Source organism: Onychostoma macrolepis, chromosome 17 (assembly GCF_012432095.1).
Source record: "Onychostoma macrolepis isolate SWU-2019 chromosome 17, ASM1243209v1, whole genome shotgun sequence".
NCBI classification, from domain to species: domain Eukaryota; kingdom Metazoa; phylum Chordata; class Actinopteri; order Cypriniformes; family Cyprinidae; genus Onychostoma; species Onychostoma macrolepis.
Window position 1 is genome coordinate 14,438,629 of NC_081171.1, and position 26,894 is coordinate 14,465,522.

Consider the following 26,894-nt stretch of genomic DNA (forward strand, 5'->3'; position numbering starts at 1 on the left):
AAGTGGGTCATGACCCAATGATGGGATGGTGGTTTATTTTGATGCAGTTCTTTTGTTATTGATGTCAAAGGTCAGGCATCCACTTAAATTATTTTTGTGGATATTCCTTTTGGTAGAATTTACTGGTGGACAACAATAAAAGCAACAAATAAACAAACAAACAAACAAATAAATAATAAATATGATGTTGATTATTATTATGTATTAAATAACAATTTTAGTTCCTAAATTAAAGGTAACAGTAATAATTTACTGATTATTATTATTATTATTATTCTGATTATTATTATACAATAAATAATACTATATTAATATAATTAATTATTACAATTAATAATAATAATAATCAGAATAATAGATATGATGATGATTTTATATATATATATATATATATGTGTGTGTGTGTGTGTGTGTGTGTAAATAACATTTTTAGTTCCTTAATTAAAGGTAAAGAGAATAATTTACTGTATATTATTATTATTATACAATAAACAATATTATATTATTATCATTGTTGCAATTAATAATATTAATTAATAATTAATAATAATAATAATATATTGATTGATATTTACTTTGGGGTCATTGTATTTATTATGTTTTGGCCAGATATTTTCTTCTAAGTCTCAGTTTCAGTTCTTTTGGCAGACTTTACTCATATCCATCCACTTTAATTGGAGACATGAATAACGACACACCATCACATACTTTCCAGAAAGAGCAGGATGAGAGGGGAACAGAAGATAACAATAGGAGTTGAGGAATGATGGCATTGAAATGTTAGAAGCAATAAATAAACAAAGAAGTGGCAATTTGAAAACTAGCAAGAGTAAAGGGAGGAGAAAGATTAATTGTCTGTTGTTTGAGGATTGGCTGTCAGCAATCAACTTCCTGCTGGGCATTTTTATGAGGTGTGCACTGTGAATTGAGCCTTTGTGTGCACTGGATCTCTGCACTGATGAAATTAGGGCTCGGTGAAGGAAAGACAAGAAGTGGAGATGAAGGGAAAATTGACAGAGGGAAATAAAAGTTGCATGTAACTGCTAATTTCTCCCTTCTCTCTTCGAGACAATAGGAAATCCCAGTGGAATTTCTTTTCTGCACTTTGTGATGCCGTGCACTGTAGATTTGCACATGGTTCTCCTCAGACTGGCTCTGTTTAATTATGCAAGCTGAATCTGAAGCAAAAGCCCCTTCAGTAACACTATCTGAAACCCCTCTACCCCATCAGGATTATCCACTGAGAAGACCAAGAGGAAGACAAAAGCCTTGCTTTGGTTTCATTTGAATTCTTTATTTTATCAAAAGCAAACTATGACTTGAATAAAGATGCAGAAGCCAAACTAGGTCTGATCCTTCATTCTGTTTCCTAACCATAGGCAATAGCACCTATTGTTCTCTCTTTTATGTTTTTGTTTTTTTTAACTCTTTTGCATTTTACTGTCATTTGTACTATTCTAACTTACTCTTTATACTTGCAATTGCAGCATTGCAAGTATGCTGGCTCTTTTATGATAAATTGCTTATGAATTTCCTCATTTGTAAGTTGTTTGGGATAAAAGCATCTGCTAAATGACTAAATGTAAATGTAGAAGCAGAACTGACTTTCTATCCAGTGGTCTTCTGGTTCATTAGTTCACTGTACACAATATGAAAATCCCTTCAAAATCCTTTGATGAGGTTCCTCTAGAGGCTGTGAGCTGCCTTGAGCTATAGAATTAAAATGTTCTTTGCGGTTTGGCTGTCTCAGCTGTTGGCTGCACTGTGTTGATTTTGTATTCATTGTTCAACAGTGTTGTACCAACATTTAAAAGTTATCCGGCTTGTGCATCGTGGGAAAAACTGTCTTTGGTGCAGCTCAAAATTCAGTATCAAACTCTGACGCTCGCTTTTTTTTTTCTAATCAACCGGACTTACAGATCATGTGGTCATGAATTTGGTGTCTTGTAGCTTTGTGGACAAACACAGGAGGGCTTGAGGCAGATTAGAGCTACTAAACTACATTAATCCACCTTTAATCCTGAGCCGCCCGCAGCAGGAAACCACTGTGAGCTTCACACACACATATACAGCGAAACCTATTTTCCTAAACGCTCATTACAGACACACATGTGCAATATTTGTCATACTAACAGTTTCGCCCACAAGATGCTATTAAGCACACTAACAGAAGCGCACACACAGACACATTTAAAGTCTAAAATGAAAACGCTTCATTATTTATGTACTTATACATTTGTGGAGAGAGAATAGAGAACTAGTTTCCTGTTTTATCATTCTGTTGGAGTGGTGATTTTGAATCACTTGCTGTCAGTCTGTATTTCACATGATAACACGAAGCTGTCATTTATTTTTGGAAGAGCAGACATGTAGTTGGGTCACACGTTCACTTCTAGCAGCTGATAGTGACTTATTTAACTTGGCAAGTCTGAGTGAACTAACCACTCTCAGTGCAAACTTCACCTTGTTCCACCCTGATGCTTAATCAGAAGCAGAGCCAATCATGAATCTTTCAGTTTTGACATTACTTGAACCACAGTACCTTGTCTTGGTGGTACAGACACTTTGAAATTCAGTCTTTTTGCTTAAATGTATTTGGAAGTTTTATTATAGTACTTTAGCACATGGGCTTTGGGCAGCTACCACTTTGCCCTGACGGTCCCTGGATTCCATGAAAACTGTAATTTTTGTACTAAGGGCCGTTTGAAGGGCCATATGACAAAATTGTGTGTTTTAGCGAATGTTTTAATGCACAGAGGCGGTGTAATTGTTCTTAGACAGTAATCACAATCACAGGAAACCATGAAGCACACTCAAAGTTGATTTCTGGTTCTCATGCACAGACTAGATGCAAGATGTGCACTGACTATCATGACAGCCAAAAAAGTGTGAAAAAGGCAACCCAGGCATTTCTACAAAAATGCAAAAACATACATACATTTCACTGCACTTTCCAGCTGAAATGAACACTATAGAGGCAGTAAAACACCTTTTCCTAATTAATAATAATTAAAGACATATTTTCACATGGTCCCTTGCCCAACTATGATATAACCTCAAAATACTTTTAGTGTATGGTCCATAGTGCATGATTTGTTGTTGCATAGTGAAAGGGTTAGTTCACCCAAAAATGAAAATTCTGTCATTAATTATTCACCGTCATGTCATTACAAACCTGCAAGACCTTTGTTCATCTTCAGAACTCAAATTAAGATATTTTTGATGAAATGCAAAGGTCTTACAGGTTTGGAATGACATGAGGGTGAGTTGTTAATGACAGAATTTTCATTTTTTGGGTGAACTATCCCTTTAAATATATATTTAAATGAAATGAAATAATACATTTTGATGTTTGCATCACATAATCCCCTCCATATGCATGGCTATTTCATATAGTAAACATGCTCGGTAGCTCACCTGGTACATCAATGCACTTGTGATGTGGAGGCCACTTTCCGCTGGTTTTAGGGTTTGGTGTAGGGGGTACTTTGATTTTAAGCATGATAGAGCTTTAACCTTTTAGTGCCACTCACTGGACATTTCATTCATGAACTGCCATAATACATGCATTAACCAACATAATAAAATGTTGCCACAGTCATGTTTAGCTGTTTCTGAGAAAACTGAAAATACTATTTAACACCAATCACTGAACTTTAAATCTACCGTGAACCATTCTGCAAGCAATGCGGTGTCATTTCACAAAAATGTACCCACATGCACAATTTTTAAATGAATCTGGGCTGTTTAATAAAGCTGCACGTGTATTTAAGGTGTAGCATGAGTCATGTATTTTCATGGAAAAAGGGTTGACTGGTGGTGAAATATGTAAGGGATAATCAACGGCTAGCTGTGCATTAAAATTTGAATGCATGACGTGGAGGCGAAGACGTCGGGTGGTTGCCTCCATGAAGTGCATTCAAATCGTTTAATGCACAGCTAGCTGTTGATTATCCCATTTATGCCATGGTCATTTGCCAGCATTCACATATTAAAGATGTTAGTAATATTTGCGCTGTAATATTTGACCGGAACGATAAAAATGACGGTTATTTTCATCTGTATTACTATTCAACTGTAACTGTATGTTACTATGGTTACCAATGTTTATAGGAAGCACATTAATATAGAACGTGATTAAACTGACCTGGAACTACCTGTGCAGTTAAACGAATTTAATCAACACCTGCAAGCAAATCAGAATCGAGTATTCAGACAGACCATGGCATAAAATGATGACAATGCACAAAGACAGTGTTTTAAGAGAGTAATCAAATATTAGTCTGTCTTGTTACCTAGTTAGTAACTTAACCTTATCATAGGCATTATTTGTTTTAGGCCGCTGCCCTTTAGAATGTGTGTGCATGGCAATTTTCCACATGTTCTTGTAATACACAATATATCCACTTTCTTGTAGGTCACTTTGGTAAGAAAGTATCCGCCAAGAATGTAAATGTAACCGGCATAGCATTTCGAAATAAACATCGCAATCCTGCAGGTTATGTATTCAAATTCATACTGAATATGTCCCTGAATTTTTAAAGAGTTTGAGTCTATCAAAAGGAAAGTCAGATGCTCAGTCAGTAGCTTTGAAAATGTTTATAAATTATAAGCTTTATCAGCCTTCAGCTCCTTGAACATATCTAAAATTGAAATTTCAATTTTATCCAAAGGAGTTTAATGTAGACAAACCGCAATCCTCTTGATATGATGCAAGATGAAACGACTTGCTCGAGGGTACCGCTGTGACAAAACAGGACTGAGACCTCAGTAACCTTCCTTCTGTTACTCATCAGTCCCACCGATCAGCTGACCTGGAAATAAACCTGCCACGACTGCTGTCACCTCATCTGTCCGGTGAAAAGTTCAAGAACATAGGCTTAGATTTAATCACTCAGTCAGATATTATAATAGCATCAATTGATTCAAATGACTGGTGATACAAAAAGTAATATTCTTAGCAATGTAAAATGTAATTTTGTGGAGCGAATGATTTGCTCAGAGCAGCATGATATCAGCTTGGGTATCAGAGACACCGACTCTTCACTTTGTCTGTAAATGTGTGTGTGTGTGTGAGCTGATGCCGCACCACAGCTAGTTTATGCTAATCCAGTCATGTCAATCACTCTTTGGGGGCCCCTTTACACAAAGCGCCCCAGCAGAGAATGAAATGGAATAAGGACTGAAAATGAAAGATTGTTCTGTTTTGAGTCCTGTGGAATTTATAAGATTTGAAATGTGGCTCTTAGGAAATAAAAGAAATCAGATTAGTTTACTGTACCAGCACATACAGAGTCTTCTGTATGTGCTGGTACTATACTATATAGAGAGATCAAAAATCCATTCAGGACATTCAGGATGTCTAGGCAGGACCCAAAATGGTGTTTTTAGAGCATCTTGTCTAATGAACATTGTTCTTTGCACCATTAAAATCATTGGTACATGTATCTGCTGTAGACTCCCAATGAAGTAAGCCTTGTAGATTCTTGTACATTAGAGGAGATCATGTGAATTACATGGAAAGCATACATTTACATTATGTTCTTATAGGATTTCATATAAAAGCCAACCTAATTAGCGACATGCCGAGAATATTAAACAAGGCAATTTACTACAAGATAATGTTAATTAGAATGGCAGACTGCAGGTCATGAAGAGGATTATATGGATTGTCTCACTGTGTACCTGGTTTAAGATATAAAATGTACCGTTGTATATTGTGATTTCTCAAGTACAATAAGCCTGCTGGAGGACATATATATCACATATTTATCCACTGTAATGAGATGTCTAGGAAATTGTTGGATCTCTTTAAGTCAGCCTTAACCACTGACCTGCTGTGAGAACCATTGTAATGATTTCACTGCTGTTTCACATTGCCATTTAATTCAGCTTAACTGGATGTCATCACTAGGACCTTTGCTTTTTCTACTCATAATTGCTTAGGACTAAGTTGAGGTGCTAAAGCCTGAGAAATGGCTGTTGCAGTGCTTTTTTAATTTAATTTAATGGGTGAAAACTCCATATTCAATTCCTTTTTTTGAAATGCTTGATTTTGGGATTTCATTTGTGACTAAGCATGAAATTTGGAGAATTTCTCTTAGAGTTAACACCAACAAAAAGACTGAGGAGAAATATTGAAGATTTTACGAGAGACCTCTATGACCACCAGTGAATAAGTGAGGTTTTTAAACAGAGAACATCATTTACAAGGTCCAAAAATGTCTATCTAATGTCAGCTATGAATATTTCAAACCGGAAATGTGTTATTTTTTATTTATTTATTTTTTTCACTCAGCATCATAAGTCTTTGTTAAATGCTAAAAAAAAAAAAAATTTATCTACTTGATTGTGTTTTTCTCCCCATCTGGTCTTGATCTGATTCATCTTACCGATTCAGCTAGTAAAAAACTGCGAGGTTCCTTGCCATTTAAAAACACATTTTATGTTGCAATTCCTAATAGCGTTAGCAGCCAAATGGCTAGTAACTCAATTTTTTTATATATTTTTATTTATAAATTTATATCTGCCCACCACAATATCAATAGTAGTAAACAATCAATAATTTTTTTTTTATATTCATACATTCAAACAAAACCCAGTACTTGGGTTCTGAGTTTGCACCGGAGCAGTTGAAGCATGTAATTATTAGGTCCAAATGAATTCCAAGTTATGAAATGTAGATAATTTTGTGTACTCTTTGATGACACAAAACCTCCACCATCCGTCCAGCAGATAAACGTCCCTTACCTTCATCAGTGCTGCCGCTCTGCCTCTTTTTCCTTGATCTGCTCCCTTCATCAAACAGCTTGCCTGAGGGAGAAACCTTTTCCTCTCTGAGATCCTCTGATTGATCTAGCTATTTGATGTTCTTTTTTCTGCTTTGCAAACACATAGTAGATGCTTTTGGATGAGCCAATTTATATTATGTTTTGGACCCTTCCATGGCTTATGACACTAGCAAAGCCATTAAAAATAAATTTTTTGTGTTTGGCAAAAGCTCCGTCTATCACCTGCCGTCTCAGCGACAGCTAGAGGAGCTTGGGGACATAATCTGAGCTTTCTGACATCTCCAAAGCTGTGGTTCAGAGAGCAGGAACCCTGAATCATGAATGAGATGTTTGCTGGTTCACATTTCACTCAGGGCAAACGCTGTCCTCCCTAAAACCCCTGTGGGCTTCTGGCTGCTGTGAGGCTGTCGCTTCTGTTGCTAAGGTAGTCCCATCATTCTTAGACTCCTTTCTACTCTGAAGAAAGTATTTTTGTCTTGTTTTTCACTTAAACATATCTAAACATTCTATAACACAGTAAATACTTTTTATTTTATTTTACACAATTTAGCTTTTATTTAGATTTATTTTAAATATGTATATAATAGTATTAAACAAAAAAGTAATATTTAATATTTGTTATTTATTTTAAATAATTCATTTTATAAATTTATTAATTTATTATATACTTTATTATTACACATTAACAAAATGTATTTATATGCATTTTTAAGAGAAAAATACTGATTAAGAAAATGTAGCTGGTGTGAACGGCATTATAAAGCCTTCTGCTTTCTTACACAGTTCCTGTAGACACAGTCTGAGAAGTCAATTATAATTTTCCCTTTAATTATTGCTCAAAAGAATAGTTTAATCAGATTATTTCTCCGTGGCCTTCATAAACTTGCAAAATTAACATCCAGTTGCCATGGGTCATGTTAATTTCAAATTGAATGAATTGTTAGCATTTTCCCTGCAAGACTTCTTTACTAATTGGTAAATTTAATAATTATTGAATTTTCATAATGGCACGCTGGAGGAATCACGACTTGGGGTCAGAGCTACCGCCCCGCACCCAGTAAAGAGATTTTATGATTACATAATTTAAAGACTTTTAATTGTATTGGTGGCTTTAATGTAGCTGCATTTAAGATTTGATTATAGGTATTATTCAGTAAAAACGTATATTCACTAAATAAATGTTTGAAAAGGTTTCATACGCTTTGCTGCTGAAAAGGTGAAAGATAAGGGCCTTTCCATTACTATGCACCTTTATGAGCAAGAAAACATATTCCCGTTTAGACTAGGTAACCTCTCCCTGTGAACTTAATTAAGTCAGAAAGTGATAGTCCAGCGCTATTACGCTGCTGGACCTCAATCAAGACTCGACTGGTTTATTTATTTATTTTTTGTTTAAAAAAGTTACAGTTCAAGGATACATGTCTGCCTTTTTTGTTTATATATATATATATTATTTGTATTTTATTTTATTTTTTTACATCATATTCTTAAGAAGAGCAGATTTTTTAAAAGGTTGTTTAAAGGAAGCAAAGAGATGAACTTCAATGTCACTGCTGAAAAGACTCATAAAGACACTGAATTTCTTTTTCAAATCTTTCTCTGTCTATGACCTTCTCCCTGGACTTCACCCTTCTGTGAATGTGTGCGTGTTTGTGAAAGAGAGAGGAAAAGAATGACTGACGAGTCTAAAGTGAGAGCATGAAATTGTGTGTGTGTGTGTGGGGCATTACTGATGGATGCTTGTAATAAACTGATGTTAAACTGATAGACCTGAGCTTTTGTTCACCCTCCACACTTACATGCACAGACTCACTTTCTTTGCCATTGGTAATACATCTGTTCTGTGTTTGGGAGTAGTAATAAACATCACGCATCTATCCACTCACACACTCATATGGACAGAGAGTCTCACCATACATCCCTGCACAGCTGTGATTCTGTGACAGCGCTGGTCTGATGCTTTGCATGCATACTGTGGATGTTTAAGGGGTGAATCTCACAAATCCTGTCAAGAATATATCTGAGTCACATTTCACCCTAAAATAAAAACAAAGAAACTATGTTTTGCTTTTAAGTTAAATATTAAAATAAATATACATGATTATTTTTTTATTTATAAAATGAAACTTAAAGGAATAGTTCTCCCAAAAATGAAAATTTGCTTAAAATCTATTCACTCTCAGGCCATCCAATATTTAGATTATTGTAATGTTTTTTGTCAGCTATTTGAAGCCTCCTTCTGATGGCACCCTTTCACTGCAGTGCATTCCGTTGATGAGTAAATTATATAAGGCTACATTTTCCCAAAATAGTTAAAATAAACTCATATGATGAAATAAACTCATCTACATCTTGGATGGTGAGTAAACTATCAGCAAACTTTCATTTTTTAATCACTGTTCTTTATGCCAGTATCAGCTACATTTATTGCTCATGAATATTTGTAACTGGCCATGAAACTATATTTTATATCGTTTCTATTCCTTAAATATTGGTAGCAAATCACATAACAAAAACAAAAAAAAAGTGAGTGATTTTGTGCATTACATTTCGATTTCTGTGGCACAATTTGAATAACGTGTTTTACTGCATGTCCTGCCATTATATAGAGTAACTGTAGCAATTTTACTACAGTAAAAGTTTTTCTTAATAGATTCTACTTAATTTTCTCACATTACCTCAAACTGTTAACTGCCATATACTTTATTACTGTAACGTCTCCCGAAGTCCTACTTGCATTTGATACTTGATGAATGCTCACTTGGGAAACTGGTTCATTTAATTTTGCTGGCATTATTACAGACATTAAAATCCTTGTATGTCAACTTTTATGTATTGTATAGACTTATTCATGTCAATGCAACATAAATTGTTCACGGAGCATTGTTCTAAAAGTTGGTGTAGCAGAGGCCAGCGGGTAAGTGCTGTGCAGGTAAAACCTCACTCCCCTGATCTCAGGAGGCGCTCTAGTGACTAGAGGCCATGGCCTTTAGCCTCCTTGTTAGAGCGCCCGCCTCCCACACCAGGGACCGCGGTTCAAATCCTGCTTGGAGCGGGGCAAGTAGGGCCGAAACATTGGCACAATCCTTGTAATGCAGGAATGAGAATCACCAGTTGGGAAGGACATGTACTTAATTGTGTTAAAAAAACTGTCCAATGTTTTAATTTTCCTTATGAAAAATACGATGTCTCATTTTTCCTCTTTTGATTTTGTGGTGAATTGTGACTTGGGCTTGGTTTTTTTTTTTTTTTTTGAGAACTAGTTGCTTCAGTTTTTGTCCAGGTTCGGATTTTTCTTTTCTTCCCAATGGCTTGAAATATTGATTCATCTCAACAGTCTAACACATCCATATATCTGTTCACACTCTTAGCACTCTAAAGCAAGAATGGATATTTTACATAATGGCTTGTACAAATGGGTCAAATATAAAGTAGATTTTATTCAGTACCATTCGTTTTCAGAGGCTGATTCTACCATGAATGATGTTTGAAGTGCTATCTAGTTTATGTTCCAGCATCCCCTCATTTGTGTTCATCTAGCTCCATCTGCCTGGACTGCACACACTGATGGATGTGACAGCACATAATGTGCATTTTCTGACAGAGACGATCTTAAAAACAACACTTTTCTTCACTCACCCTTTGGTTCCTTCTCTCTCTCTCTCTCTCTCTCTTATTCCCCCATCCCTCTTTTGCTGAAGACTGAGTGCTAGAAGTCAGGGCTCTAACCTTGAGATGAATAAGGACCTATGAGTTTGCAGACACATAATCCGTTTGGGCCCAGGAAAACATATTTCCCAGCATTCATTGTGACATAAGCTCTCACTGCCACTCTGTATCTGAAAGGAAGAGTAATGTGGGCCTATGGAGTGAAGAAGGAGGTCTGAGGCAGCTGACATCCATCACTGAAGTCCTGGGGTCAAATACAAAGAATCCAGCAGGGTTTCAGATACGATTGGCCACAATACAGCAATGTGGACAAAAGTCATGATAATTTGTAATGTTTTAGACTTCCTTTATGTGCAATTTGTCCTCATTCATCCATCCAGGAGATCGCTGATAACATTTTGTTCATAATGCAGTGGAAGGTTGGATGAAATTGGATGAAATTCATTGACAAAGTCATCTGTCAATCTATCAACCATCCATCCATCCAATTAACAAGGCATTGCTAACGTTGACTTCCTCGGAAGGTTTGTTTCCTGCCTTTGAATTTGAATTCAAAATGCCCTTGGACATGTGTGGTATTGTCTCAAGGGAAATAACTTTCATGTCTGCATAGACAGCGACTCAAAGTTGTTCTTGAGGAAGAAAGGCAATATGTGAAAGACGGAATAAAATAACAAAAGTTCACTTTTAAATTTCAACTTTTATGTATGAGTTCTTTACTGTGAGTGTTATATCTTCTGAAAATAATCGTGGTTGTTGAAATAAACACGTCTTTCTTCAGGGCAGAGATCCGACGGCTGTAATATTTATAGAAAAGTGAGTATTTATGATTAGTTTATATCAATGGCCTTTCAGCTGAACCATTAGTTCATTGCCTGACCTGACCTTTAAGTTTGGCTGAAAATGACCATGTTGTTGCAAAAACTGACTGGAATGAAAAATTCTCACACTCCAGTCCGACTTTTACAGTTCCCAAGGAAAAAATAAAACATTCCCTCTGCACTCTGTTTCGGAACTTATTAAACCTTGGTTCTGTGAATTATTGAGTTCTGTGAGTTTTAAGGTTTTGTAAAAAGTCACAGGTGATACCTGGTGATCTCAGAGACACTGAAGTGAATGTCAGGCATGTTGCGTTGAATCAGTATTGATTGGTTATAACCAAGGAGAAAAGCTATCCGTTAACATCCCATTCATGTCAGTGGTAGTTGCCTGGTTACCGTCTCTCAATTGATCATGTTTTATAATATCTTATTCATTCATTACTTGCCAAAAATTTCAGAATTATAAATAAATAAATAAATTATAAAAAAGTCATTTGTCAGAACACACTGCTTCTGTCAATGGAGAAACATGCTTTTTAGGTCCAGATTAGGGATGTAACGGTATGAAAATTTCTTATCACGATTATAGTGACCAAAATGATCACGGTTATCAGTATTATCACATGGTATTATTAAAATGTGCTGGAGACACATAAATCCCTTCATCAAGTTTTAGATTTAAAAATCAACAAACAACAAATAAAATGACTTTTTGTTTGCATAATCACTAAAACAATAACATTACCAATGATTTAGGATTTTAAATGACAACTTGACTGCATGTTCAAATATCTAATGTAAATGTTAAAGCTTTGAAAAAGTTTCATATAAAGGTAAACCTCACATTTCAGCCTTTAAATAAAGAAAAGGGTTAAGTCAAAATGATGATTAATTAATAAATGGTTATATGTATTTTATCTGCTCCATAAATAATTCTACATAACTTATCTGAATTGTTTAAATGTGTAGAATCCACATAAGCTTGTTTTTCCTCAACCGGTCAAAATTTACAGCAAGGCATGCAAATTCGGTCCGTTTTTGGCCAGAAAGAAACTGCACACAGGCTGAATGTAAATATAAGTCTCTGTAAATCCGCTCTCTGACAGCAGGTGGCGCTTTCCCGTAAACTCCGTGGACAAAGCAGCATTGCGATTAAGAACACTTCCTTTAGGTATTTACATGGAGCGAAGATAAAAACAAAATGCCATCAAATCGTTTCTGAAGACAGTCAGAACCTTCAGAGGTACATTCAAATAATTAATAAATTCATATATTCATTTGTATAATTCCCTGAGCACTCTTTTAAAACCTCCCAGCTTTTCCGCCGTGTTTTCACTCAAAACGAAACTAAGTTTATGGTGTTATTTTAATGACAAATGTCGAGAGTGCATTATTGTAGCGCGAAAGCACATTAATCTCTGGAATCTCTCTGCTCGCGCGCGGATTTCCTTTGCTCTCGCACAAAAACGGACACTTAAAACGTGTCTCTCCTCTCACTCAAACTTACTCTGCTAAGTTACTCTGCTGCTGTGCGCATGTGAGACTGTTACTGAAAACTGTGCTTTATGCTGGACAGTATTTATTTATCGTGAGATGTTCAAATCGCGGTAATCGAATACGGTTTTAATGATAATTAAAAATTAAACGGTAATACTAACCGTGGTGAATTTTATCATGATTTATGGTCAAACCGGTAATCGTTACGTCCCTAGTCCAGATGGTGTAGTTGGGACATCTACCAGCGGCTAACTGGAACATGCTAACTGGGTCTTTGTGATTATTGGAGTGCTGAGAACAATCTCATCCTGTCTCGTTGCGTCAGACAAAACAAAATGGAGTGTCTACAGACGAGTCATATGAGGACCGATACTTTGAGACCCAATCACAGGAGGCACATCAAAAGGGAATCTGCTGTCCTCTGCAAAACAAAGAAACTTAAAGCTTTTAGTGCATGCTGAACAGATTTGTTGAACGTTGACAAATGAAATGACCAGAGATTGGTTGAAGTGCTTGTCGCGCTCTCTATAATAAATCATTGTGCTAGTACTGCATGTGGTAAATGTTTGATGGTTGCTCTAGGCAGTAATACATTTTACCCGAAAAGTTCAAGAGTGACACGACTGTGATTTACAACAGCATTTTTGTGACAATTTGACTGGTGTTTTTCTCTGTAATAGCATTCAGAATGAGCTTTCTGTTCCTAGTTAATGCAACTAGAGCTTTCCTCTGCCATTTATTTAAACCACTACTCTTGACTTTTTGACTTGTTATTCATACTAAATACAAACCTAGTAACCAGAACCTGGAAGATACAACACATCAACAAATGTTTAAGCACAATGGTCGCCTTATAGTAAACTACCTTGCATTTCCAGTGAGTTAGAGAGTGTATTACACAGAGAGAAGGAGGACGCAGAATAGAGAAAATTTGACTTTTTGCCAGAGGAGTGAAAAATGTTGGAAGAACGGAGGGGGAAAAAGAAAACAAGTAGTTCCTGCACAATTGGGCCGGTGCTCACTGCAGGGCTTTGCAGTTCAGAAAATCCAATAAAAGCTGGCACTTTTCCATTGTGCTGTTGTCTCGGCCCAAGGTTATTACAAAGATGAAGTGTCAGTCACTCAGAGCTGGATGGTGTTTCGTTTGTTTGGCCTTTGGAGGTTCTTATTATGTTCTGGACAGGTTCAAAGCCCATATCTTTTAATCTCTGCCTTACAAACACCTGTTTTCCTCTCGCCATGACTATTCATGAGCTTTTGTAGTATTTGCATGTAGTCTCGCTGACTGCCAGCTTTGTTAATTTGTTTTATTCTGCGCTTTGTCGGTGTGCTGTTGGTGCGATGATTAGATGAGTGTCATATTGAAGTTAAAACTTAGGAAAAGTGTCGCAAACAGAGAAAGAAATGAAGAGAAGGGCATCAGCTCTGTAGTCTCAGAGGAGCCAAGACATTCTCCCTTATTCTTACTATGATTTTTTTTTTAAAGAAATTAACTTAAAATTAAATGCATAAAAATTGACAGGACGGATGTTTAAATTGTAACAAAAGTTGAAATGCTGTTCTTTTAAACAATCTATTCATCAAAGAGAGTTTTTCCAAAAAAAAAAAAATAATAAAATCACTATTTTTAAAAGTGTTTACTATTTTTTAAAACTAGTTTAGCTTTTCAAGAATTGTTCATAATTATTCATATTCATAAAGTAAAGATGTTGCCTTTTTTAATCATGTCTTCTTACGTGAGAAATTGGCAATGCATTGCAATATATATTCCAGAAAATAGCCCAGGTGTTTCCATTTTTTTCTTATCAAAGTGTTTCAAACAACTATTTGATAATTTAAAGGTTAAGGTTTTTCCTGAGTCACCAATTCCACAATCACCCTGTTAGTCTTTTGTAATATTGATTAAACTATCAAAAGCCAGATAATTATGTCATCCTAAAAAGGTTTGTCTAAGTGTCTTTCTTATTGTCTTTTGGAGAGATGAAGATATTTATTTTTTCATCAGTGGTTCAGTTCTTCTAAATTGGGAGCATTTCTCATATTTAGTAACGCAAAAGAACAGTAATTTTGTACTCAGTTGAACTTCTTTTCAAAAAAGAAGCAAGCAAACTTCCTACAACAGAGAATTGGATGAAATGACAATGTAGAACACAGGATGTTTTGACATTCGGTCTGCTAGCCGGAGAGAGTGAGCAGAGACTGTGCTGTCTATTTTTGGAAAGGTTTTGTCCAACACAAATGGCTGGTTTATTTTATTTTTATTTTTTTGTTGTTTATACATACAGTAAATACTCTACCTACACTGTTATTGCAGAAACCTCACCAGCACATAGAATCCCTCTGGGAAAGTGTGTGTGTGTGTCAGTCAGGTTTTGTCTACACTGTGGGAACCAAATGTCCTCAGAATAATAGTAAAAATTTAAATAATTTACACTGTGGGGAGCAGCCAACAGTACTAACAAAGAAAACTGCTCTAAACACATACTAAATTATTATTATTATTTGTAAATATTTATAAAACGGTTAGTTCTATTCCTCGATTCTGATCGGTCAGCAGCTGTGTTTAATTCATCTTTAATTTTGAGACCCCACCCTTCCCCGTCTAATTAACACTTCTCATGCAGACATGTGTTGATGTGTGTGTGCGTCTGTGTGGAAGTCTACAGTTTCCGAAGTTTTTAGTTTTCTGTTTCAGGTATGATTCTGTATGTCTGTATGTCCATCAGTTTACACTGTAATGACGCTTGCAAACTCGCGCTGTGCCGTGAATCGATCTGTTTTAAAACTAAAAGATAGATGAGAGATAAGCAGAGGTATGTGTGTGAGAAAATATAATATATGGTGTTAAAAAAATGAATGACACAGCGGATAAGAAGAGTTCCTATTCTGTTTTTATTTAAGCTCCATTAGATGAGGCATGTTCGGAACATTCTCTTGCCGTTTGCTGTTGCTGTCAGGAACTTTTTTTTTTTTTTAGCGGAAGGACAGCATTAACGAACTTGCTTCAAAAAAGTAACATTTCAATACATATATTTTTGGTTTTAATATTTTTTATTGTGTGGTAACCATTTTATAAAAGCAATAAGGTACTTGAGGCCGAGCTGTATCGTAAATAAATCATGGCTGAAGGGGTTGCAGGCAACTCAGGTTGCTAACAACACCCTTCAGCTGTGATTTATTCACGATACAGCACGCACAACCTGATATTGCCGAGTGCAACGTGTTCCTGGGTCAACATCTTTGTTGACCCTGGAACAACATTGTGATTAACCAATCAGATTTCAAGAACCAGTTTATATTTTTTGTGAAGTTTAGGATTACAATCAGTGTTTGGTGCTTGTACATCAGTGTAATTCATCTATCAGTTCCTCTGATTTTAGGGATTACTCATGGGTAAGGTTAGGTTTAGGTGTAGGAATATGGTTAAGATTATATTTTTGGATTAAAATGTTGTTCCAGGGTCAACAAAATATGTTGACCCAGGAACACGTCTAACTCGGCAATATCAGGACGTGCGATACAGCACGGCCTCTTGTACCTTATTGCATACGTAAAAAATGTTTCTGTGAAGAGAAGGTTTAGGGATGAATTTTTTTTTTTAGCTCGCTTTAACTCAATAGAAATATTCAATATTTAGATTAACCATTTTTTATTGATTCATTACAGAATAAATCAAATCAAATAAATCAGCAGAAATAATCATACTTTAATAGGTACATGTACACTAATTACAACTCCTAATCTATATAATTGAGAGGAAAACATTGAAGAACAGTGGAATTTCACTAAATATTTCACTACTAACAGATGTAAATGTACAAGTAGCACAGGGAGTGATAAATCATGTAATCATTTATTATCAGAAACATAAGACGAAAAAGTCTAAATTAATTGGTTCAATATGAAATGGACTTCAAAGCTCTACGTAAGTAGGATTAGTAGGATCAATTTTTAAACCAAATTAACTGATTCATTGGACAGCTGGCTTTACTTGTTAACAGTCTTTTGTAACTGGAAAGCTGAATTGTTTTGAAAACAGCTACTATTGGCGCTGAAAAATGTACTAGAGTTAGAATTGTTGCCATAATTTCACTACCTAATTGAAAGGAACTAGTTTGAAAGTATTTGGCAGTACCCAGTAGGAACAGGTGGATGCATGTTCAGTGATGTAAATCTGTGTTTCACATTTTCTGCATCATGTCTATATGACTACTGACTATATCAGCAGTTTCAGCAGGGAAAATCAAGAGCGGGAACAAAAAAGATGGGAACGGAGAGAGAAAATTCATGAAGAATTTAGCCAAGTCACTGAAATCATTTTTATAGGGCTGGATGGGACATTCTCTTTTTAGCTGACTCAAGTTGAACAGCAGCCTGTGGTTTCTCTTGGTTTAAACTACCCCATCAATCCATCTGTGAGAAAGCAAGCATTCTTGTTGATTTACTGTGTATGTAATGAAAATGCATGGCTAAATGTTTGGTGTTAACATTGAATTCCTGCCAGTCTCTCTCACACAGACTCATCTCTGTCAAAGTGACCACTGCTGCAACAAACTATGATAGCAACTAACTGATCTCACAGAAAACATGCCAGAATATCTACTTCTTTAAGTGGAACCATGTTTCAGATATAAACATGTTTTTCTCAGCAGTATGTTTGTGCACTGGGAAACGTGCTATTTTTCATTCTGACCCTCTGACTTACAATGAATGGATATAATGACTTATTTTTGCCCTCTACATTTCTTTCTCTGCTTTTTTTTTTTTTCTCATCGTTGAATCAGCAGTTCTAGGAACTCGTCTTTGACATCTTCTGGTTAGAGCTGTTTAAAACCTCCGGTGTGTTATTTCCAAACAGTGGGTGAGAATGTGGGTCTTTTGATTGTGGCTGTGTTGAGAGTGGTGGTTGTGTGTGCTAATGGGTCTGTGTTTTTCACTGTTTTGAAGTGCATTATGGTTGTACCACAAAGTGATATTTGTAGGAACTTAAGGTCACCAAGACACCAAGCAAACTTGTTTCTCCAGTTTAACATGGGGTTTGGTGGGCCTGTGGTGATTTTTATTCTTCCCAGTAATATTTTTTAGCGAATTAAGGGACGGCGCATACAGTGAAAGTTAATGAGGTTCAGTGTGATTATGGATCCCACTGATTTTTATTTTAAGGACAAAAACAGTTAAAACATTTTTTTTCTTTTTTTTTTTTTTTATTCAAAATATCTTCTTTTGTGTTGCACAGAAAGATTGGGTTGTAATGAGGCAATGAGGCAAATGAGTAAATGATGACAGCTTTTTTTTTTTCCTGAGTGACTATCCCATTAAAAGTACAACCCGAATTCCGGAAATGTTTGTACGTTTTTTAACCCTCTGGGGTCTGAGGTGATTTTGGGGCCCCTGAGATGCCCTGACATTTGTGCTTATTTCAGCTACTTATAACATACTATTGTCCAACATGTAATTTTTATTTTCTTTTTTTGTATTCAGCACAAACTGTGCTACAATAATATGTGAGCAAGATGGATGTACATTGGATGTACATTTTTATGCGTGGTTAGTAAGTTTTGGGGGGGGAAATGTAGCTGAAATAAGGCCACAAAACCCATACTGGATAGTTTTGAATAAGACGTAATCAGTCTTGTAGGCTAGAATATTTACTTCAAAATTATGTGAAAATTATCCTGCTTACTCCTTCAAAGGAAACAATATATTGATTTAAATTTTTAAAGACATGTTTTGTGATCGAAAGCCTATATGCGAGGGAGTGACAATGGCCATGAATATTTAGAGATTCACACCTGAGAGATAAAAGGGCCGCCCCCTAATGGCCCATCAGTGTGACTGTTACTTTGAGGCAGGTAAGAAAGAATTTGAGGAAATTTAAAAAATTTTTTTTTTTTTTATTATTTTTATTTTATTCACAACGCAGTATAATTAAAACATACATAATGAAGGCCAAAGACACATTATTGAGCACAATGATCTAACAACAGAGATGTGAACAGACTTTTAGTCATTCCTGAAAACAGATTCTGTTCAACAAGTGAAACAAGTAAACCATACCTGATATTTAAATCTGCAGTTCGTAACTTTTTTTCATTAAAAATGATCCAAAATCAATATTTGAGCAAGTACATAACCAGCCAGTGTTCAAAACTATTTCCTTACTTTAGCCCGATTCACAACAATTAGCTTATAATAATGTTTTCTAATTTGAGTGGTACGGGTAGGTTTTCGCAGGAAGTTCGAGCATGGCACTGCGTCATTACATCACGTCTGTAAACATAAAGAAGTTTTCCCGGCTACTAGGCAATTGCATGTGAGGATCCTGCAGGAGGCGGAACGTTTATAATCTTTTCTCACAGCAGCTAGAATAATTAAATGTCAAAAAATCATTTTGATGGCGGATTGTAATCCAGAAAGGATGTGAATGAAATTAAATTATATTCCAGTTTTAAATGTGCTTCTGATTACAGAGCCTGGTATTACACAAGATTTGTATTTTAAAGACAATCAGTTTGAAGGGAGGATAGTTTGCTTTTGGGTTAAAATAATTTCTTGGTATGAAATTCGAATGGTATGACAATTAGATATTAGACTGTACAGAAATTGAAATCTACACGCTAATACACACTATACTCATAGTCATGCAATGCTGATGTTGTTAAAGGTCCCATGAAATCAAAATTGAATTTTTTTTGGTGGTAGTATCAAGATGTTAGTCTTAAGGTTATCTGTATGCCAGTGTGCTCCAAAACAGTGACAAAATTCGCATTTGAAAGATATAAGCATTCAAAGTTTGCAGTTCGTCACTTTCGGCAAAACGGCTTATTTTCATGATTTCTAGTATTTGTACAGGCTTTACATTTTTATTTCAATGGTGTAATTAGCAATTCATTTAATTTTATCTTTGAAGCAAATTTCTTGTGTGGCAGCATTAATTAAAGTTTCTTAGCGATCCCGTTATCTGCATCTCCTGCGCTCCATCAAGCCACTCCCATAATAGTCACCACTCAAATTAATGCACGCTTATGGACCTGTTGCTATGACAGCAACTCCGGGATGAGCTTCGAAGAACCAACCAATCCAAGATCAAGCGAAATCGGCAACAATCAAATCCAGCTAACTGAGTTACCGATGTACGAAGAACAGACCCCGGATCACTAAAAGTCAAACAACAAAAACAAACCAAAAAACATCTGTGAGCATGTTAATATCAGTATATATATATATATATATATATATATATATGTTACCTTTGATTCTGCACTCAAGTTCGATAAACAGATAAATTCAACTTCCAATTAAGATTGCTACTCGTTTCAATAGTTAGAGAGAGTGATCCATGCTTTTGTGTCATCACGACTTGATTATTGTAATTCCCTTTATATGGGAATAAGTCAATCAAACATAAATCGACTTCAGATGGTTCAAAATGTGGCTGCCAGACTTTTGACTGGCACCCGCAGATTTGATATCTCCCCTGTATTATGCTCTTTGCACTGGTTGCCGGTCTGTTACAGAATCGAGTTTAAAATGTTACTCGTTGTTTTTAAAGCTCTGAGTGGAACGGCTCCTGAATATCTCAGTGATCTTTTAAACCCAAATACACCTGCTAGACCGCTGAGATCTTCTGAGAAAAGAGTGTTGATGGTCTCTAGATCTAGATTGAAGTTGAGGGGTGACCATGCCTTATCAATTGCTGGGCCAAAATTATGGAATGGTCTTCCAGTCTCCCTCCGATTAGTTTCTTCAGAATCTGAATTTAAATCTAAGTTAAAGACTTACCTCTTTTCCAGGGCTTATAACTGTCTTTAGAGTATAAGGATTTGTTACCTATCAGTGATTTTACTCCTCTTCAGTGTATTGCGGTCAAAATTGTTTATATTTATTTCTATGACTTTTTAGCAAGGTTTGTACAGCACAGTGGTCAACTACTGTTGTTTTTATTGTGCTTTATAAATACATTTTGATTGATTGATTGGTTGATATATATATATATATATATATATGTATATATATATATGCACATGCTTTGTATTACAGTAAAAAGGGCATTTTATATCCGAGAAACAAATGATTATTGTTTAGCACATTAAACATCTATAGAAATATATTTATAAAATATATTTGTGAACAGAGTATTAATAATAAGCATGGTCTAAACATTCTAAGACTTGTAGCATTCATCATGCACTCATATTACTTTTATATCATATTGTTTTATATTATATAGAGCATGAAAACATCATCGCGTCATAAGACATTTACATACAATGAAGTGCCTGTCATATTCAAAATGTTTCACTCGATATCAAACATTTTAGTCAGGAATTATAGTTTGAGAAAAACCCAACTAGTAAATGTGTTCAATTTGCCACAATAACACGTAAACTAATGCAAAAAATAAACATTACTTACTCATTAGAATGATCTCCTCGGCTGGGTCAGGTCGCACATTGCATCTTGTTTTTTTTTTTTTTTAAATTCTGTAAATTCTGTGTTATTCCTCTCAGCATTCTTTTTTTCTGAGGTAGATCCTGGGTTATTCCTCTCAGCACGTCTTCTTCCAGAAACGAACAGTAGCCAAGATGAACTAGATCAGGGGTGGGCAATTAATATTCCCAAATGGTCACATGAGAAATTTGGCCGGTTGCAGAGGCCCGGACAAATACACTTAACTTAAGTTCTGCCCAATATATTTTATATCTCTCTATAAATGGAACATTACAATCATACAATGAAAATGCGGAGCACACAATTATACCAGTAGCTGAACATTCACAAAAATGTGCATTTTTTTTGCAGTGTTTCAAAAACTACCATCACAATTTTGAACCAAAAATCAAGTATTTCAAAGATTATAGACGTGACATTCGCAGTCAAAACCTGAAACATACATTCAAACACACATATAGCTAGGCTATATTGGACCATTTCTTTATATTTTTCTAAACCGCTAAAAATAGAGTCCATGGGACATCAGTAAAGTATCAGTCTATAAACGATGAGGAAAATAGGATAGGCTACACATGCGTTACGGACGTGACAAAAAAAGACCCGAGTTTTTGGGAGACAATGTAAGCCTATTTATAGACTTTCTGTGACTTACAATGCACAGCCCAGAAGCAACGATATCTGCCGAATGGAAAGGGTTGGCTATTCACAACATAAAATATAGCCTACTTAGGCTATTTTTTTATTTAAAGAAATTAGTTTTTGTATTTCAGAGGAAAAATCAATATTACGGACGGACATCTCTCCGTTACGGACGTGACAGTTCTGAAAGCGGAATTTATCCGACAATGGAAACGCGTAGCTAAAATGCTTTAAAAACTTTAACAGAGATGTCTAGCTGGTATTTAATAGGGCAGCCCCCAACAACTTAACTAGTCGTTCATTTAAGTCATTATTAACTGTTCACATGTTTATATTAAAGCTAATAATCCAATGAGGTTCAATTCCGCGCTCAAGCACACGTATAAAGGTCGCCACCAAGCACAGGCAAAAGTCGTCTAATGATTATGAATGTATTGGAAAAAAAGGAGATATTTTAATTATGTATTAATTCACTCTCATCTCCAGAGTACTGGACGCGCCTTTAGAGAGAAATGCAACCTTCATACAGATTACAATAATCAGGAAATATTTGTTTTTGAATTGGTTCATTTAAAAGTAGACATTGTAAACTTTCTATAGATATAGCCTATTTCACATGTCTGTGAGGCAGCCATACGCTGAGTTTCGGTTCTTTTCTCTGACGCGTTCCAGCTTCAGAGATGCCAGAAAGTGCATCCTGCTTTCATTATTTTCCAAAAGCAACGTTTTGTTGTTTATATGAGTTTACAGAAATAAAATCAGTTTCGAACTGATTTTAAGTTGTTTCATTATCAGGAAACAAAGGTGTTGCCTTGAAAATAAAAGCAGTTTTAATTCACGATTCACGAATTACCTCATGCAGGCCGGTCAAGGATAGCCAGAGGGCCGGATGTGGGGGACCATACAATGCCCAGGTCTGAACTAGATGAATCCTCACACTTTGTACACGGAGATGTCACGCGTGTCACTTGGACGATTGTTATAACAAAAGCGAAAGTAGCTTGTGGACGTGGTCCTGGACATTAAAAATAATTAGATCAGACAGAGAAACTGGACATCGCGTTGGTTTCATACCGATGACTTCATCTCAGAATATTTGTTTTCAATATGACTTGATTCATTTAAAAGTAGACACTTCAAGCTTTCTATAGATATATTTCTTATATCTGTGTGTCATGTATTCACTGAGATTCAGTTCATTTTAGTGACGCGTTTCTAAAAGCAGTTTGCGGAGACAGAGAAGACAGAACGTGCACCCTGTTTTTCTTTATTTCACAAAAGGACAAAGTTTTGTTGTTATTGTGAGTGTACACAAATAAAATCGACACCTCTAACAGTTTCAAATGATGAATAACACTTATTTGTGTGACAAAAATCTGCAAAAAATAAGTATTTTTAGTGTCTTTTGCACTGATCTTAAAAAAGTAAGCTGGTCACACCGGCGATACCGGCGACCCCAGGGAGTTAAATTTGAATAAAATTAATACTAAAAGACTTTCAAATCACATGAGCCAATATTTTATTTACAATAGAACATAGAGAACATGAAATAATTAAGTTAACTGACATCAGGTCTGTAACATGATTAGCTATAAAAGGGATGTCTTAGTCTCTCAATATTAGGCTCTCCAATCTGGCAAAGGGTGTGTAAAAAAAAAAAAAAAACATTCCTCAACGTCAAATTGCAAAGGCTTTGCAAATCTCATCATCTACAGTGCATAACATCATCAAAAGATTCAGAGAAACTGGAGAAATCTCTGTGCGTAAGGGACAAGGCCGAAGACCTTTGTTGGATGCCCGTGGTCTTCAGACCCTCAGACAACACTGCATCACTCATCGGCATGATTCTATCATTGACATTACTAAATAGGCCCAGGAATACTTCCAGAAACCACTGTCGGTAAACACAATCCGCCGTGCCATCTGCAGATGCCAACTAAAGCTCTAACATGCAAAAAAGGAAGCCATATGTGAACATGGTCCAGAAGTGCCGTCGTGTCCTGTGGGCCAAGGCTCATTTAAAATGTCAAAGTTTCAAAGTGGAAAAGTGTTCTATGGTCAGACGAGTCCAAATTTGACCTTCTTATTGGAAATCACGGATGCCCTGTCCTCCGGGCTAAAGAGGAGGGAGACCTTCCAGCGTGTCATCAGCGTTCAGTTCAAAAGCCAGCATCTCTGATGGTATAAGTGCATACGGTATGGGCAGCTTGCATGTTTTGGAAGGCACTATGAATACTGAAAGGTATATAAAAGTTTTAGAGCAACATATGCTCCCCTCCAGACAACATGTATTTCAGCAGGACAATGCAAAACCACGTACTGCAGCTATTACAACAGCATGGCTTCGTAGTAGAAGGCTGAATTGGCCTGCCTGCAGTCCAGATCTTTCACCTATAGAGAACATTCGGCACATCATTAAATGAAAAATATGTCAAAGACGACCACAAACTCTTCTCAGTTTAAACATTTGTTATGTTATCTATGTTCTATTGTGAATATTGGCTCATGTGAATATTGGTAAATATTGGCTCATGTGATTTTAAATTCTTTTAGTTTTCATTTTATTCAAATTTTAAAAAAAACGTCCCAACATTTCTGGAATTAGGGTTGTAAATCATTTAATTATTACATCTAAAGATCCATTAAAACACTGTCATTCAGAAGTGATTTATTATTAAAATGTGTATGTATGTCTTTTTATAAGAAACTCCAAAAGTAGTTTAAGCACTATAGTCTCCACAAATGAGTTTCAAATAACATACATGCATTGCGTGTGGTCATCTAGCACCCCATTTTCTCTTCTTATTGAACAAGAATGGCTTACATTATGTCATGGCCACTTTAGTTCTGTTATTTCAGATGAGCAGATCCTCACATCTTGTTTGTTCAGATCATTCATGGACAAGATGTCCCAGTTTGTTCACAAGTGAAATTTGTCTCATGCAGACTCAGTAAACTGATTCATCAGTGAAGGATGTTTAGGTCCTTGACATTGTCAGTCCCACCCTATCACTACAGTCCCACCAATAATATCACTCATTGACCGCATTATTTCCTCACACTATAGCCAGTTTTGTATGATTTGTTAATATAACTCAGTATGTTCAGTGGGACTGGATTACATATTAGCTCGGCAGGGTTTAAGATTCTCCATGGAAACTAATTTTAAACTATACTGTTGTTTACTACACAGATGGTTAAAAATATTTTTAGTTCAGTTCAGTAGGCCAAAGAGGAGCATACTGCAGCATTTTAAGGTAGTAGCTTAACATTTAAGAAACATTGATGCACATAATGGTTGTGGGTTCAGTCCCATGTGGTTATGTTCATTTTATTCTCTTCTTCATATATTAAGCACATTAAGTTTTGTTTCAGTTATGTCACGATTAGGTGCAGACTGTAGAAGTTACTTAGCAAATGCAATTTGTGTATGTGAAATGTTCTGGTTGTTGACATCTTTATTAATTCTTATAGTATTTGCTTCATAAAAATCTATCTGAGGCATGCAGGAAGATCTCTGGAGATCCTACTAAAGAGAGAGAGCAAGATGGCATTAAATGGTAGTCCCATCATGGCTATTTAAAGTGAAGAGGCATCTTGAAAGACAGCTGATTTGATCTGAAGAGCTGCCATGGGTGTTAGGGCCATGTAAGGCCAGAACCCTTTTCTAGTAAATATCTTCATATTTCCACTCATCCATATGCTCTTATAATCACATTCACGCTTGGCTCATTCCTCAGCAAATCACAGATATGGTCCTCAGCTAATCTGGGGTCCAGATCTTCTGCACGAATAAATCTGATGACATGACTGTTTGAGTGAGTTTGAGGCAGTGAACTGTGAATCTTTGATTTTTGTTCCTGTATGTTTCATATCAGCGCCGTTACAGGCCCGTGGTGCATTAAATACACTTTTTATGGATAATGGCTGTCAAAGGACGGTCATGATCCAAAAGTTGTCAATTGGATTCTCAGGTGAAACAGCACCATCCTGTTTTACCTGCTGCCATTGTGTCTAATGCAGGTGTTCTAACACTGTAGGGCCCATGAACTGATGCTTTCTGGGATAAAGGTGTTACCGCTATTGGGGAGTAACTGAGTAAAAGTAATGATGCTACTATTAAAATAGTGGAGGTTTTTCAGTAACTAGCTCCTTTTTCCATTGGTGTAGCATGACAGTATACACTATACTGTAACTCAGTTTTTAATGTTGCATTGTTGTGCACACAGCCGATAGCTAAGCAGGCTGAGGCAATATCAGTCGTGTCTTGCAATACCGTCTATTGCTTGCTTTCATATGTGTTTTTTAAAGTTTTAATTATTCTAGTGAATCTATTCGTTCAAATTGCTCATGTTAGATGAACTGAACTTTTTTAGCAAAATATTTAGTTTAATCATGCAGTTCCTTAAATTCTGTTAAATGATCTATACAACTAAATAATGATCTATTTATTTCTATCACTGTATATTTGTATTTTCTTGTTCATACTTTCAAATACTTTCACAAGTCATGATTGTTAATTCATTAAAAACTCTCTTTTTAAAAATATTTTTGGTAGTATGTACACTATTGTTTAAAAGCTTGGGTTCAGTACATTCGTTTAATAAATTAATAAATTAATACTTTTTTTCACCAAAAATGCATTACATTTATAAAATGTGACAAGGATATGAATGTCCAGTGCATCTGCTTGTCTGAAGCCTCCAAAAATAACTGAACAAATTATGCAAAGATGGCATATAAAGCCTTGATTTTCCTTATTTTATGTTTTACTATGCCATTTTTTATATTTTACTATCTAATTTTGAAGCCATAATGTTGATGTCCATTAGAACCACTTTATAAGATTGGACCAGAATGTGAGGACGTCTTCATTTTATCTTTATACCAGAACTGAACCGTCTGGTTCATAAACTGGAGTTATGGGGCATGAAGTCGAGACATGCAGTTAAGACTGAGTAGATGAAGGGCACAAATAATGGTTATAACCATGACCTTTCTATCCTCTACTCATACTGTCGCT

The 26,894-nt window shown here is 35.8% G+C and overlaps 1 protein-coding gene across 3 annotated transcripts in view; it reads left to right on the forward strand.

Moving 5' to 3' along the window:
* grid1a (glutamate receptor, ionotropic, delta 1a) overlaps nt 1-26,894 on the forward strand; it is a 266,174-nt gene that overhangs the window by 118,775 nt on the left and 120,505 nt on the right. The gene's annotated exons all lie outside the window — the stretch shown is intronic.